Below are 15,546 nucleotides of genomic sequence, written 5' to 3' on the forward strand. Positions count from 1 at the left end.
CCTATAAACCAAAGGCCTTAAGTCTTTGCTAGCATCAGTGGATCCTAGTACACTTTGCAGACAGCTCTGCTTCCAGTCTAATCAGCAATCATTCAAATTATGAGGTGAGCTAAGTGTCTAATTTAGTTCTGGCACAAGTCCCCTAGGCAGGGAAAGGCCATGCCTTGAAGAACTCCATTGCAACCAGCTGAACCGACTCAGTGCTGAGGATCAGCTATTAGATTCCCTTCGCTCCCCTGCCCTATCAAAGCACAAGGCAGAACTAAAGTGGTAAACCAGCAGGCACTCAGATGCCTGGAGCACAACTACCTTTGGCACACACAGTGAGGTGTCAGTCTTCTGATAAGGTAGCTCTGAATCCTCAGCAGCAATTGCTAGTTTAACAAGCTTCATATTTGTCCTTCTGAAAGGAGGTGTCTGGATTGAGAGCCTAATGCACTAAATGCTCATAGTTCAGCTACAGCTGACCCTCAGGGCCAAGAGCCCACCCACCCATGAAGGCTGCAGGTCATCATCCTGACTCAGCTAAGTCAGACCTGTTTTGTTCCTTCTACACAAAGCTACTTCCCACAACTGTGTGTTTTACCATGGCACATTGTAACTGTGTAACAGTTTATGTAAAAGTTATGTAAAACAGTTTATGTGTAACAGTAATGTAAAAATTTCGCATTTTGTTTCTAGTGATATACATAGAGTATTTCTGATAATCATACAGTATCTCTGAAGAAAGGGAATTGGGAAAGGTGGTATCAGCGTCTTCATTCAAGTGACAAATTGAATTTTGTGCATGTGCATCACTGCTGATGGCACAAACTCTTTAAATAACCAAGATTTGTATGTTCAGCTCATGGGTTCCAACAGACTTCCTTAAAGGACCAGTGCCACTGCACGTCTGACTGTGTCACACTTCAGCTCACCATGAGATTCCTTCACTGTACGGCTGAGTAGGAGCTCACAGACCAACCCTTGTTAAGTCAGAAACCAACTATATTTTTAATCTAAACCGTGCAACTCACAGATTTCTCTTATGCAGCATGCAGATAAAGCAGAGTAAGAAAGACAAGAGCTTCCTCTAGCCTGAGGCTAGTAATACTCAGTGAAATGTCTGTTTCCTCAGTGGAGGGAAGTGACTGAGAAGATCAAGTCTCATGAAACAAACAAAAAATGATGCAGCACCATGAAGCAAAATTTAACACAAATTACCCAAACTCCCACAGTTAGGGACTCAGTCTTTCTGAAGGTAATTTTGGGAGATTCCTTCACTGTTCCTATTGCTCCACTTTCCTAAGCAAACTCCTGTATCCCTGTTTTCCTCAAAGGATGCCAGCAGCTGGTTTCTCAGCACTTTCAATAGATCCTTAAGCTTGAAGGACACATGGCATTTGGAGAAGAGAGAGCAGACTACTAGGAAGCAGCTGTGCTAGGAGTGTTCCCCCAAAAACCTGCTTTGCAGTCCCATTAAGGATGATTTATTTTAATTAGTTTGTCAAGGGAAATATAGAAAGAAGCCATCTCAAAACCTCTATGATTAAGCATTATTTTTGTAGCCTTAAAAAAAAACCAAAATACAAAAGCAAACAAACAAAAAAACCCTACCTGATGTAGACAAGACTTTAAAAAAAAAAGGCGCAAGTATGAAACCTGCTAGTAACAAGTAGCAGACTTGTTATTCACACTTTCAGGTAAGGAAAACACTGGTAAGGAAGAGGAAGTGAAACTTAATGAAAAATCCTACACAGTAAAAACCAACCATACACCTCATTTCCAAGTTGTTCTGAATTTGCATCATTTAAGTTACACACAAATTCAAATCTGTACACCATGACAAGCAGACTTGACAGCTAAGTTCTACCATGGTCTGTAACCTATTAACTTCTTAGTTTAATTTTACTTCCATTATTTTACATTTTTTTTCCCATTTCCTCATTTTCTCAAGGAAAGGGATGCTTTAAGAGACAAAAATTTATACCAATGGACTCCCAAACCTCCTTGATGTTTATTCAGACATAGCAGCACAGCTTATAAACAATGTTCCCAGTTCACCTTCAGGAAAAAAACCATGCATTATATACTGAACACATATATGTAGTTTTGCATGTTGCACTCAGACTTGTTACCAGTAGCTAGCAATTTTCTCTAGATTACCAATAGCTAACTTGTTACTTACTGTGTCATACCTCTGCTGCAGGAGTCAGATTTTTGCACATGTACCCATTGCCTATGAAATCTTCTGCTCTAACCAATCCAGCATGAAATCGGGGTAGAGGTTGGTTTGTTTGGGTTTTTGTTTTGTTTTGTGGTTTTTTTGTGGGTTTTTTTGCTTTTTTTTTTTTGGGGGGTGGTGGTGAGATAACTAGTTTTATTGGTATTTGAGCAGTTATATAATAAAGGAAGTCAGCAATGTGATCAAAGAGTATACAGTCAGAACCCAGAATCAAACTAAGTGGAAAAGAACAAACAATTTTAGGCAGTTACACAGCTGTCTGTCAAAGTCACAATCTAGTTTGACGTGTGATGCTTCAGACACATAATTAAGCTAAACAGCTTTCAAGACAGCTTTCTTCCTTAAAACTGAAAAAGTAGGTAGTTACTAAAACATTACCTTGTTGTTGAGCAATTATTATTAAAATAAGCCATCAGCTGTCACAAAGTATTTTACACAGAGCAAATATTTTCAAGTATTTAAACAATTGCATCATGGCAAAATTGCCAACAGGAAGCCTAAACCAAGCTATTTTATTATTTTAAGATATTTGAAGATCAGGATTCTCTGACTCCTTAATTTGGAGATTTCCGAAACGTACTATTAGATGTTCCTAAAAAGTGGGTGCATTTTCCTGTGCATGGAAAATCCTCCACTGTTCTTTTTTGACAAGACCAGGCTTGAAGGCAGACATTGCTAAGCTAAACTTAATGGTCTATGTTATGGAGATCCACAAATTTTGGTTTACTTGTCAGCTTACATGATTATTAAAATAGAACTTCGGACAAAAAAAAAAAAAAATATTGAGCAAGGCAGTAGAACTCTGAATTCTGATCATAAGCCAAGTCACAGGGATAAACTTCAAGAATTTAATCCACAGTACCAGGGGGAAAGCAGAGCATATTTGGTAGGGGGAATGCACTTGCTGTGAGAAGACAAATTGTTCTAACCTCTGTGTGAAGTCCTGGACAACTGTCTGGTTTTTTACAGCCAAACAGTCCCTTCTGAGTACAGCAGTGCCTGAAGACATCTACAGACAGACACAGGTATACCCAAGGAGAAATTCAACAGGAGGAGCTACAGTGGCTGCCCTGAATTCTTAATTGAGCTTGCACAGTAGTTTTACTGTTCTGGAATATTTGACAGTTATGAATTATACAAGTAAAGTGTCTGGACAAAAGACTGTTTTCCAGGAAATGCATCTTGCAGGGTTCAAAAATCCAGAAAATCTCCTCAGAGTTTACAACCAGGAGCCAGACTCCACGTCACAGGGCTCAAAGGTTCTTGTTCAGAGATGTTTTGCACTAGCAAATGGTAAAAATAAAAAGGCAGTTAGGTTTATTATTCCACTTATCTGGTTACTGACCAGTATATTAGGGTGAGTTACCCTTTTGTTTCTCTGAAATCATTAAACTGTCACTGAATTCCACAAACTAAAAATAACCAGAGCAGTAGTATAATAGATTAATAATATCAGAAAACAAGATAACAGAGCAAACTACATTGGCATGTAAAGATGTCTATTGATTTCCAAGTGCAATTGTTTTGATTATGTTCATAGTACCTATATATACACCAAGACTTCGTTCAAGTCCAAACTTCTTTTATTCCAGCTGAGAGTTTTTATATTGAACGTCTCTTCACACAGAAAGAAACAAGTAGTCTCAGAATAAGCAAATAAAGGTATATGGCACTCTATGGAAGTAGAGAATTTTTCCTTCCCCATATGAGGCTTCTTATCATAGCTCTTTCACGTACATATACAGTGCCTATAAAAGTGGATCTTGGATGTATAACTAGATGTACAAGTATTTTAATGGATAGCCCCATCCAATTGTTGATACACAAAAACAGATCAGACTACAATTACAAAGGTATATACAACACCAGTGTTTACCATTATAGCAGGAGATAGCATCTGAGACACCTGATTAGCTTTCAGCAGCTATTTGTTGACCCATTTTTCAGGAAAATCCCTCTTCTATTAATTAAACTCTTCTTAACTCAGAATTACACACGGGCATATTTGTAAGAGGTGCTACTCAGCTATTTAAGCTCATGAAAGCTACTTTTGCAGAGCCAGCAGAGGGAGTACAGACATCATTTTACTTATCAGCTGTGAAAAAGATACCTTGTAAGAAAGCACTAAAAGAGCTGTGCCTGCAAATCTAATGCACTTGGTTTAAAGCATGCCAAGAACTTCCTCAGTCTTTCATAGACATGTATGTCAATGGGCAGTAGAGTTGGTGTTTTGTTTCTGATCCTCAATCAGCTGTCACATGTTAAAAGTCAAATAAGTCAAATTTTCACATCAAAAAGTCAAAAAGTCCCTCCTGACAAATGGGAGAAGCAACTCTAACAAGTAACATAAGGTCTGATGCTTCATGTGCATAAAAAAAGGAAAACAAACAAACAAAAACTCAACAACTAAAACCATCATATAGCTGCAATTCAAGTTTTTATTCCTATGGGTTCTGCTGTTTCTGAAAAACCCTTTTGGTTGTCCATTTCTTAGAAAACCACTTCACCTGGAAGACAAGCTGAAAAATTCTAAGTTCAAGACAACCTCCAGCAAAGGAGCCAGGAAGGCACATAGCAGTGCTGGACTAGAAGGCAACAAACAGTAAACCTTTCTGCTGATATTCACAGAGGCGCGCACCTCCTGGCAAATATGGTTTTACACAGCCTCTGAGGCAAGAGCTCTGCTGCTTTATTTAGCATTTCCATTGATCAGCCTGCTTTGGGGTTGACAATTATGACTGAACGGTGTTGACACAGTGGCGGCTGTGGAAACAGTTTTGGAAAGAGAAACAGGCTTTGAGCAGACAGATTGATAGCTTGTTGCCATCTCATGGAGGTGAACCCAAAACTCAAGCCCAACATGAGACAACGTACCTTCCTGGCAAAAACTCCATGAACAGACACGTTTTTCAGTCTACAAAACTGACTGGATTTTATTTCCTTGAATAAAGTCCGCATCTCTTAACTTGTTAGTATGAGGCTAAGCTCATATAAAATTCTTTCCAATCTTAAGCATTTATCAAATAATTTTTTGGGTGGCTATTTCTAAGTTTCACTATTTAGAAGTCTGTATACTGTCATACAAGTGCAATAAATGCCTTTGTCTCAAAGTTTCCTCTTGAAGAACAGCAAAACACTCCTCCTCCCAAAGAAAAGATAAATTTCCATCATCTTAAACTTCGCATGAACTTTAAAAAGCTTTGACAGCTTAAATCATTAGATTTTGATTACTACCTACCGAAGAAAAATGTGCCTGTAGCTACATAATTTAGCCTTCACTTGTTTCAGGTTTTAAAAATAGAAGAACAACCCTTCAGCAAATTAGATGGCTGTTTCTTCTCCCCATCTACAAGAAAGTGGTGCTCACTTCTCAGCTTCATTCTCATGTGGCAGATTCACGAAATTAGTAAGTCAGAGTGGGCTGAACTGGTTCCCATCTTAGAGAGCTTACATGATATTTTACAGATGACTAAAAAGTTTTACCCCTATGATGCAACAAAGCCACCTCACAGTTTTGGTGTTGAAATTCAGAGTTCCCACAGCTTTCTCCATTTGTGTGCTGTGCCTGGGTGGCTCCCAGGGCACCAGCCAGGCTGCTCAATACATTCTATGCAGAGCAACCACAGCAAGGAAAGCCACGCTTCTTTCATCACAAGCATGGTGATGATCAGCTATCAGGATGCATACCAACCACTCTGATCCATCCCCAGTTACACTCTGATCATTCTCCAAGTTATTGCAGTCTCTTGTGACAACACTGAAGTTCCTGCAGGTACACAAAATCTCATACAGACAGTAAAAATGCTTTTTATTCAGGCAGAATGGTAATCCAACCAGACCCACCACACAGATAATCCAATGCCAGTCCCAACTCAAACACGGCACAGAACTACGCTGAACCTGCTAGAGTGAAGCAAATATGAAACCATACTCGCAGGAAATACACCACAAAATCATCCAGCAACTGGAGCCTTGCTAAGCTCCCAGCTAACTAACTACGTTTATAACACTTTACATTTGAGAGGCTGACATTAGGCTTCTCATCAGCAAGTTAAGGCACATGATCCATTTATATAAAGTAGGGTGTGGGAGAAAGGGCTGAAAAGCCCCTTGAAACATGAGCATCCTCCCTCTTGGTGAAGTTTCTACAGCAAATTCCAAGGAATTTTATACTTCAGAATTACTACAGCTGCCTTTAAGGATCTACAGAGGCTTCTTATCTCAGTTTTTAACCTGAAACCCTTCAATTTAGCACACAGCTGAACAACTACTGACTTTAGCATTAATCACACCACAAGATTCACTACTTCAACAATTCATAATAGACAGCATGCAGCAGATGCAAGAGCTTTTTTAAAAAGTCAGTGTTGAAATTGTATTCTTCCCCATCACCTGTTTTCACCACCTGAAAGGTCTGTCTCACACCTGTGTGCATTTCATGGGTTAAAAATTTACATTCCTTCCATCATATGCAAGATTCACCTGACCAAATGGGAGCACCTACCTCTAAGGTAGCCACTTCAGGTGTTTTTTGCAAATGGGCAATGGATAAATTAAAATATATATATCTAAATATTAAATTTAGCCACCTAGAACATGATCTAAAATAGTCACATGAATCTCAGATGCGTTTGTGTCGCTTCAGCAACAGAGGCGGCCCAGAGTGACTAGTTTCAGTTTTTTAAGACGCTTATGTAAGTGGCCAGGATTGCTCTGCCAAAGTTAAGCACAGTCTGCTGGGCTGAACTTGCATATCAAGCAGCTGCACTACCATGTCAGAGCAAGAGGAAGGATGTGGCTTCAGTTAGTTTAGGAATACCCAAGCCTGTGCTACTGCCAGAAGGTACAGCCCTGTGCCAGCACCGCCGCTCACCTGACCTCAAGGTCAGGGGACAGCCCTAGATGAGAACGGGTGACATGGAAGACAGCAGCAGCACCAGCGGTTCCTCCTGAAGGTCACACAGTGACAGGGACTGCCCCTTCCAGCCAGCACGGGCCTCACCAGCTCAAGTCAATCATGGAAGCTCTTCTCCACACCCTCATCACGCTCATCCTGGGAAAAAGACAAGCCTAGCTGCACCTGCCCTGCAAGGCCCCACTACAGACCATCCCCAGAACCCTCTTTAGCCTTCCCCTTCCCAGGCTGAGCAAAGCCACCTCACTCTATTTCTCCCCACACACGGCAGGACAGCCTCTAACCCAGTGTTGGGAGAGGTGCAAAACAAGGCACCATTTTTGGATGTGGCCTCACAAGCACAACCAGAGGCAAAACCCACCGGTCACACTCTTGCTTATGCTGCCCAGCGTGGGCCAGCCCTTGCCAGCACAGGGGAGCCCTGCAGCTGGCTCAGGCTCCCTGTACTGCAGGGTGGCCAAGACCTTTCCCGCAGGCATCCTCCTCCCCACGGCAGGGTACAGGTGCCAGCCAGCCTCAGCTCTCCTGCTCACCCCCACTCCTGGAATCTAGGACATGCAGTAGCCCTACAACCACGTCACCATTTTCAGCTACTGCCAACTGTGACAGTGAAGAGGAAACCTGTCAGAAGTGTTTTTACTTGGTCAGCTCAGGAGGGGCCTTTGGCAGCTCCCCATCAGGAGTTTGAAATCGACCTGTTTTACAACTGCTGCCTCAAAGTAATGTGCATTAACTTTATCCAGTTCAAAGCATTTTGCCCAGGTTTATATATACAACCTTATTCTCCATATTAATTTTTGTAGCCTTAGATTTGACTATCAATAGAAGGCAAATATAAAGCTTTGAGCCCATGCAAATCAAGTGTTGCAGTTTTGGAATAAGAGATTCATCTATCAAGAATGTTAAAACTATCCCCAGAAAATATTAAGTACTCCGCTCAAGCATACATCCCTTGTATTTTTCCATCTGGTAAATCAATTTCCCGTGTTAGAAGGTAGCACATCACAGTTTTAGGGTATCGGACTTCTCACAAGACTTTTCTAAACCATTCTGCTAATATGGTTTGAGGAGCTGCTGTCCAGCGCCTAGCAACACCAGGAGCAACAAGAAAAAAAGAAAGCCATGTACAAATTACTCACTCACAAGCAAGACATGTACCACTGCTTTATATGCTGGTATCTAATTTTGGATGTGCGTGTTTGTACCAAAGCTCTTTCGAAAGGTTCCTATAACCTGGTATGCAATGCAGAGTGGGTGACTCTATACGAAGGATAACTCCACTTTAAGTGCCTCCACTACCAGTAAACAGCACACATACACACAAATCCAGAAAAAGAGACCCTGCTCTTCTTAAATCCCAGAGAATTTATTCCCTTTATTCCCAAATCTCTTTCAACTCGCTTTAGAAATGCAGTTCTAGTTTAGGAAAAGATCCTATTATCAAAATGCATCTGAAAGCAGACTCTGTGAAGATGTAAAGATGTTTCACTATGCAAAGCAAGCTCATTGCAGAAGAAAAATCACTGTCAATGTTAACTACATGGATTTCAGAGCAGAAGTAGGTGAACACAAACTGAAATTATTTGTGTTCTTAATAAAGCAGAAGTAAAGCAGTTGTTCTAGCAGTGGTTAAAGCACCTTCCCTACTCTCTCCAGCTGTCAGTCTCAACTATGCATATTTGAAAGCCATCTGGCACAGACCCTGACAGCCAGTTTAAATCATTTCATGTTTCATACAACCTCAGCTAAGTGAGACTGGTAGACACTGCTCTAATTTAAGTATTGATTTGCACTATGCTCCATAGGCTTCATGAGGTTCTGCATCAGCTTCATTCCCAAGTGAAGAAAAATTGGCAGCTCCAAGCAATGTAAAGCAATTTGAAGTGCAATATCAACACTGATAGCAGCAGTACCTAGATGGAAGTGAAAAAACTCCTGTTCAATATGCATATTAAGATCCTGATCTACTAGATCTAACTAACCAGAAGATATTCAAAAATACTGCCCTTTCTGAAACAGTTTAAGGGCTAAGCATACCTGCCCCCTTTTCTACCCATTTATTCTTACTATCTACTCAGTCTTCTCTATGTAAAAACACCAGAAAGCAAGTCTGGATGCTCAACACAACAAGCACAATTTTCTTTTCCTCCACTGGAGTATTAGAAACCACCTAGGCATATAGTTCTTGTGTTTTAACACAAATATACTTCTATGGAACACCATTAGTTGAAAACTGGCAGTCAGACTACTCTCCCCTCTACTGTCAAAGCAATAACTTCAAGTTCTCCCATGTGAAAAGGTTAATACTCTCCAGGGAATGGTTTCATGTGACTGCTGCACAAGGAGGAACATTCCCAACCACAAATCCAAAGATTCGTGTTGCTTTCCTCATGTGAGCCTCACTTCTCACCTTGAAGAGACCAGTTTGTGCACAAACCATCTAGTGGTGCACTAAGTAGACTCAAAGTAGTAGAGATGGCACAAAGGAGGGGGGAATTATTTCAGTTAGCCTAAGATGGAAATTAAAGTAGCCATGAGGTCACCTCAGCCAGCCCATGAAACTTTGCACTCATAGTGACAAAACAAATAAGCAATTACAAATGATGCTCTCTCTGTCCTCAGTATCTTGGATTATGCTGATCAACCAGTAGCTTCAGAAGGACATCATAAAAGGCTGATAAAACTTTGGAATATTAAAAAATCTTCAAACATATTAACAGAAGTGACTAACCAATCTTTTGATGGGGACTTGAAAGACTCCTGTCTCTTGAAACACCTAACAAACAAAACCAAATGTTTCCCAAGCTTTTGGAGAGTCACAGTGACCACCTTCAACTTTTTAGGACCCTCTTCAAATATTCTTTAAAAAAAGTGTGCTGTAGCTACAAGACTTCTTTATTGCTAGTGGCCTAAGCACAAAAAAGTTATGCAATTTCTACATAAGGGCACATCTGTAACACTGCAGTGAAGAGTACTTCATTTTTCCTTCACTGCTGTATTAATGTAAAGATGATTAAGTTAATCTTTAATACAAAATCTTAAAATTAATATAAAATTTTTAATGAAGACATAAACAGAAAAAGAGCACACCACTATAACCCTTGGGGCATATCCCAGAAGTGAGATAGTTGCTTAAAGCTGAGTGGGCTGAATCATCTTTCCTGCCTTGAGTTGGGGTGTGTTGCTATCAACTATGCAGAGCATGGTACATCCAGGGCCTCCTCTGCCCAGACACTGTACACCAAGGGGTGAGAAACCAATAGTGTTGTTTTCCCTGCTGCTACCTTATCTTTCTGTGAATATAAGGGCACAAGTAAGGGTAGCAGATTACAAGTGATAGGCTCCCAGAAGTGTGTTTTAAGAACATGGTGTTTCCTGTGGTCACCGGGAATTAAGGCAACATCCAGCTCATACACGATACTGAAAACAATGAGACATGCAAACCACTGAAGTCCACTGTAAATAGGAGGCCATGCAGAAACTTACCTAACTCTTCTACAAAGCAGCATCAGATTATAAGCAGCAAGAAGCCAAGGGCTACCCCTAGTGCTAAGACTGGTCATGCTGTAAGTGGCAGAACCAAAGTTTATCAAATGTTATCCTCAAAGTGCATCTGTGCACTCTTTAACTGCACAGTACAGTTGCAAACACCAGTAAGGAGGAATATATTCTCTTTCTCAGTCCATTCCCCTTCAAAGGCAAAGATGTTATCTGTCTACTTTGCAATAGCAATTACATTATTATCTCTTACTGGACAAAAAAGTAAGTTATATTTATTTTCAGAGCTATTTCTGATTTCTTCTTTAAATGCCTCCTACATTTTTGTTAGATTTCTTCTCCCACAATACCTCTGAAAAACCAATGGAGAAAGCCTCATACCTACTTTGCAATTCACCAAAATTAAACTAATAACACCTCCTGCTGTCATCTGTCAGTTACAGTAAGATTTATAAGTGGCAGCAGAAATAATTTTCATAACGTTTACTGGAATATCAATAGCTTGAACAGACAGATCCTTCAAAGATACTGCTCATATCAAATGGAATCTGTCATGGAAACTAGAAATTCATTTTAATTAACTGTATTTGAAAGCCTGATAATTTAAAAATAAAAGACAAAATGGACAATACCATGTGTTTGTGCAGAAATTACATTCTGTGTGAGAAGGTGCAACTATTACAAGATGGATTAGTCTAATATTTTGCCTGTTGATTTCACTGCATGTGTCACCTCCTGGAAATCCTCCTATACTGCTCGTTATCATTGCTTACATCTTCTGTGTAAAACTGCTGAACAAATTTTTTTTTTTTTACATGTGCTAACAGATGTTTGGAGGGCTTCATGAACAAAAAATTACTCTTTTATCACTCTATTCAATTAATGAACATGTTCTTTTCAGCTAATTGAAACCTAAGTTAGGAGAACACCAACATTAGGTATGGAAAAGTGAAGGAGTCCAATCTTTATAAAGGCATGCTATTCTGAATTAAATTGTGAATCTTAATGCTTGTGAGAAATACCCATCCTCTACATAAGGCAGAGGTTCACTTCTTTTTCAAACCAGAAACAGTATCACCTCGTCTCTCCTGTCTCCCTTGTTCTTCGATCTGTTAAACTTTGCAAGACGAAATAAAAATGTCTTCAGAGAAAATTTAACAGGTTTGAATAAAAAAAGCAAAAAAAACCCAACTGCCTGAGACCATTGCACACACTCTAGAAAGCCAGTAGGCAGAGCTAATCCTAGCTTTTTAGACACAGTTCTATAACTCCTAGATTTTATCTAGTTTTTAATTAAAATACTCTATAGAGAAAGATCCTTATCTCTTGAACTGCAACTTTTAACAAGTCTTATTATTATTTCTTATTTTAAGACAAGTAGAGAATACTAGAGAATAGAAATTTAATACTATTACTGGAATTGTATTGATCCTTTTGTAATAAAGTAAGCATGCATTGCTATAACAGAGATCTCTTATAAATTCAAGCAGTCTTCCTTATTTCTTAAAAAATATTTACTTTTAAATATCCAGGACTAATCATAGCTGCTCATTATTCTGCATTAAATTTTGCTAACTGAAACCTGACTTCACCTTTAAATCAGATGCAAATTGTTTTTTGCACTAGTATTATTTTCTCTCCAAAAATGGAAGAGAACATATATAAAAATAAAGAGTTCAAACACTGAAAGGCATTACTGAGGTCACATTTCAGTGGTAAAGAATGCCATTAATATTTAGTCTACCTTAATGGAAGAAATTCGAGTTAGAAGATACTTTAGGTTATCTTGTCCACCCTCATGTCAAGGGAGAGTTGCTTGCTATGGCATGTTATTGATTGTTTTGCCAGGTTCATTTTGAACTTGTCACTTAACAGTAAATTCCCAGCTCTAAAATCTTAAATGCTGGTGAAGTTAATTCTTCCAAAGCATCTGTTTTTGAGGCAGCATTAGCAGATCCAGCCTATGTTTCCTCCTCCTTTTATCATCTCATGATAACCTCCCATTTATCACATTATTCTTTCCAAATCAACTCAAACAGTTAAAACCAAAAATAATCGTAGTAATTCCTAGACCTTTGCTACAGGACACTTTTAAGCCTCTCAATTTTATTTGAAGCCTTCTACAACACAGTTTAGAGATTCTCAATTTTAACAGCTGACAGAAGCTCTCTATATCGTGGTCCACAAAAGAATGACTTTCTAAATGAGAATCTACCTTTAGAGTACAGTGGATTTTAATTTGCAGGATTACCCCCAGATTATTAAATGGAAATGTATTAAACGAATGGGGATCCTTTCCTTGCACCGTTATCTATCTGTACATAAGGCAACTTTGTGTCAGAAACCAATACACAGTTTATTTAATGCTAGTGTGACAGAAGTCTTGTTTTCTGCTTTAAATTCCCAAAAACATTTGCTTAACATGCAAAAGTACCAGTATGTGTACTGACAAAGAGTACATCCAAAATTCCCTTCAAAATTAGTTTTGACTTGTATCATTTCAAGGATCCACATGGCTTTCCATGCATTTTTCTTTGAGTGCATAAAAGGAATAATGTTGCAATTTAGCACTGACATAGGAACATTGATTGGGAAAACCTTCAAGTATCTGTACGCAACACAGGATTCACGTTTCCTTCAGCTAACTCAGCCTAGTTACCATAATCATCAGTAGGAGCAGCAGTAAACCAAACCACACAATGATGCTCTTCCAGACCGAAAATTTCACATTGAAGTGCGTGAGTTTTTTTCCTCACTGAATTCAGTGACCACTTTTTCCACTGACACCAAGAGTTTCCATTCATTATGCCATAAGTATTAAAGTCCTAGTACATTGGAAGCTATTCCTGCCAGAAGAGCCAATAGTTTAAAGATACACAAGTTTACTTCTATTGGAATTCACAATTTGTGATGCTTGGAAGAAATCCTTGAAAAGGCCAACAACAAACAGCTGAAAAGAAATGGCCCTGGCTATAGCTACAGCTTCCACCTTCTGAACACACAGTATCATGAAACAAGGAAGTGGCAAGGTGTCTAACTAACACCTGTCCAAGCACTTAAACACATTATTTTAACCCAAATTAATTAGGACCAAGGCATATTTTAAAGATGCAACAGCTTTTCTACAGGCGGTGGTTTTCCAAGGGCACACTCACTTCATTCCCCAGGAAGTCAAGATTGCCAGCCACTAATGATGGAAGATATTTCACAAGTACAGTGGGCTTGGAAATTGACTTCTAAGAAGGGACATGATTTGAATAGTCACATAGCCAGTCTCCTCTCAAGCACTGTGAGGAGATACCTGCAAACATTCTCTGAATGATGGTTTCACACACAGCATAAGGTACTCTCACCAGCTCCTTCTGAAAAGACCTTGAGACCTTCACCAACTGAAGTAACAAAATTACGAATGCCATATATAACAGGTATTTAAGGATTTCCGTAATGTAGATCATAAAATGAAAGATGAAGAAAAAAAGCCCCCGAAATTTTGTTACTGTTCGTGTGTCTCATCAACAGCCGCTACAGTTTAAAGAGTCAACCGTAAAAAAGATTTTTGTGGAATATGGATCATGCACTGCACTAAATAAACGCCTATTACAGCTGAACTAATACACTGCCCCTCAGGCTGCGAACCCTGGGACAGACTCAACCACAGCCCTCCGTTCCTAAACGCTTCCCCCAGCTCAGGCTGAGCCCCTTCCTGCCCCTGGTGAGCACCACTCGCACGGGCGCTCTAAAGGAAACGCTCCCGGGGACCACAGACCGCTTCTCATGAGATCTTCCTCTCGAAATCGTTATGTCCTTCCGATTTCAGCCTTTATGGACTGACCGAGGGGCTCGGCAGGAAGCCAGGGCAGACGGCGGAGCGGACACCCACCCCACTCCGCCCCACTGCGAGCGCTGCCTCCCGCGCTCGGCAGCGGCCAGCCATCCCCGGCGGAGGCTCCAACCCGCTCCCAAACTCACGTGGTGCGACAGCCAAAGGTTACACGCACCGCCGGGACGAGGATGACACCGCCGTTAGAGGCGCTTCCCACCGCGGAGCGGCCCCGCGGGGACGGGCTCACCCGCGGTGAAACGACCGCGAGGGCTTCCCTCTGCCGGCACCCGAAGCGGTGCCGCATCCCTTCCTCGTCCGCGCCGCTCGATGAGCAGCCCTGCCAGGCATCGATAAATCAAACCAGCCCGTCCACTCCGACGGAAAGCTGCGTACGACTCAGCCGCGGCCAAAAACACCGCCCTGGGGGCGCGGCGGGCGGGCGAGGGAGGTAGGGAGGCGGCGGGGGAGGCTGCGCGGGTGCCGGGCTCCCAGCCCCCGCGGGGCGGCGAAGTGCCCGGGATGTCGGTGTCGTGCTGCCGCAGCGGGCTAATCCCGGCTACTTAACCCGGCGGGCGGCGGGGGCTGAGCACCACCTTAATCCACGGCGTGTGCGCGCCCGCCCGCCGGGAGCTCGCAGGGCCGTGGCGTGCCGGCCGTGTCCGGCCGCGGGGTCCCCGACGGTGTGACGGTGCGCTCCCGCGGCGGCTCAGCCCCGCATCTGCTGCCCTCAAGGTCACGCCGTGCCCCGGCTGCACGGTGGCGGCCAGGTGCACGCTCCGGTTACCTGCGGGGAGAGCCGGCGAAAGCCCTGGAGCGCGGCACCCAGCCCCTCCGGCCGCGCCGCCCCCCCGAGCGAGCCGGGCCACGGCTCGCAGCCCCGCGGCGGGAGCGGAGCAACGCTGCACCTGCCGCCACGCTGTCGCCCGCCCCGGTCGGCCGGCCGGGAGGAGAGCCGCCCCCAGCCGCCGCCGCCGCGCTTACCTCTGCGCCGTGGGGCCGACACAGCCGCCAGCCGGGGGCCAGGACGAGGCGCCCGTGAACCTGACGCCGCCCGCTCGTTCGCTCGCCGAGCGCACAAGGTCCCCG

General features: G+C 42.1%; 1 protein-coding gene across 5 annotated transcripts in view; it reads right to left on the bottom strand.

The window, feature by feature from the left end:
• The window catches only part of ATP2B1 (ATPase plasma membrane Ca2+ transporting 1), a 60,438-nt gene extending 44,900 nt beyond the window's left edge, over nt 1–15,538 (bottom strand). For 2 of the 5 annotated variants that reach the window (XM_019006632.1, XM_015627491.1), the window contains exon 1: nt 15,442–15,538. The gene's annotated coding sequence lies outside the window, so the exon portion shown is untranslated. Of the gene's footprint in view, nt 1–14,606; nt 14,625–15,441 lie in introns of those variants that run through there. The other 3 variants (XM_015627489.2, XM_015627493.2, XM_033514728.1) reach the window with 2 other exon arrangements.
• Nucleotides 15,539–15,546: the final 8 nt, after the last annotated feature.

The sequence above is a fragment of the Parus major genome, chromosome 1A, assembly GCF_001522545.3.
Source record: "Parus major isolate Abel chromosome 1A, Parus_major1.1, whole genome shotgun sequence".
NCBI lineage: Eukaryota > Metazoa > Chordata > Aves > Passeriformes > Paridae > Parus > Parus major.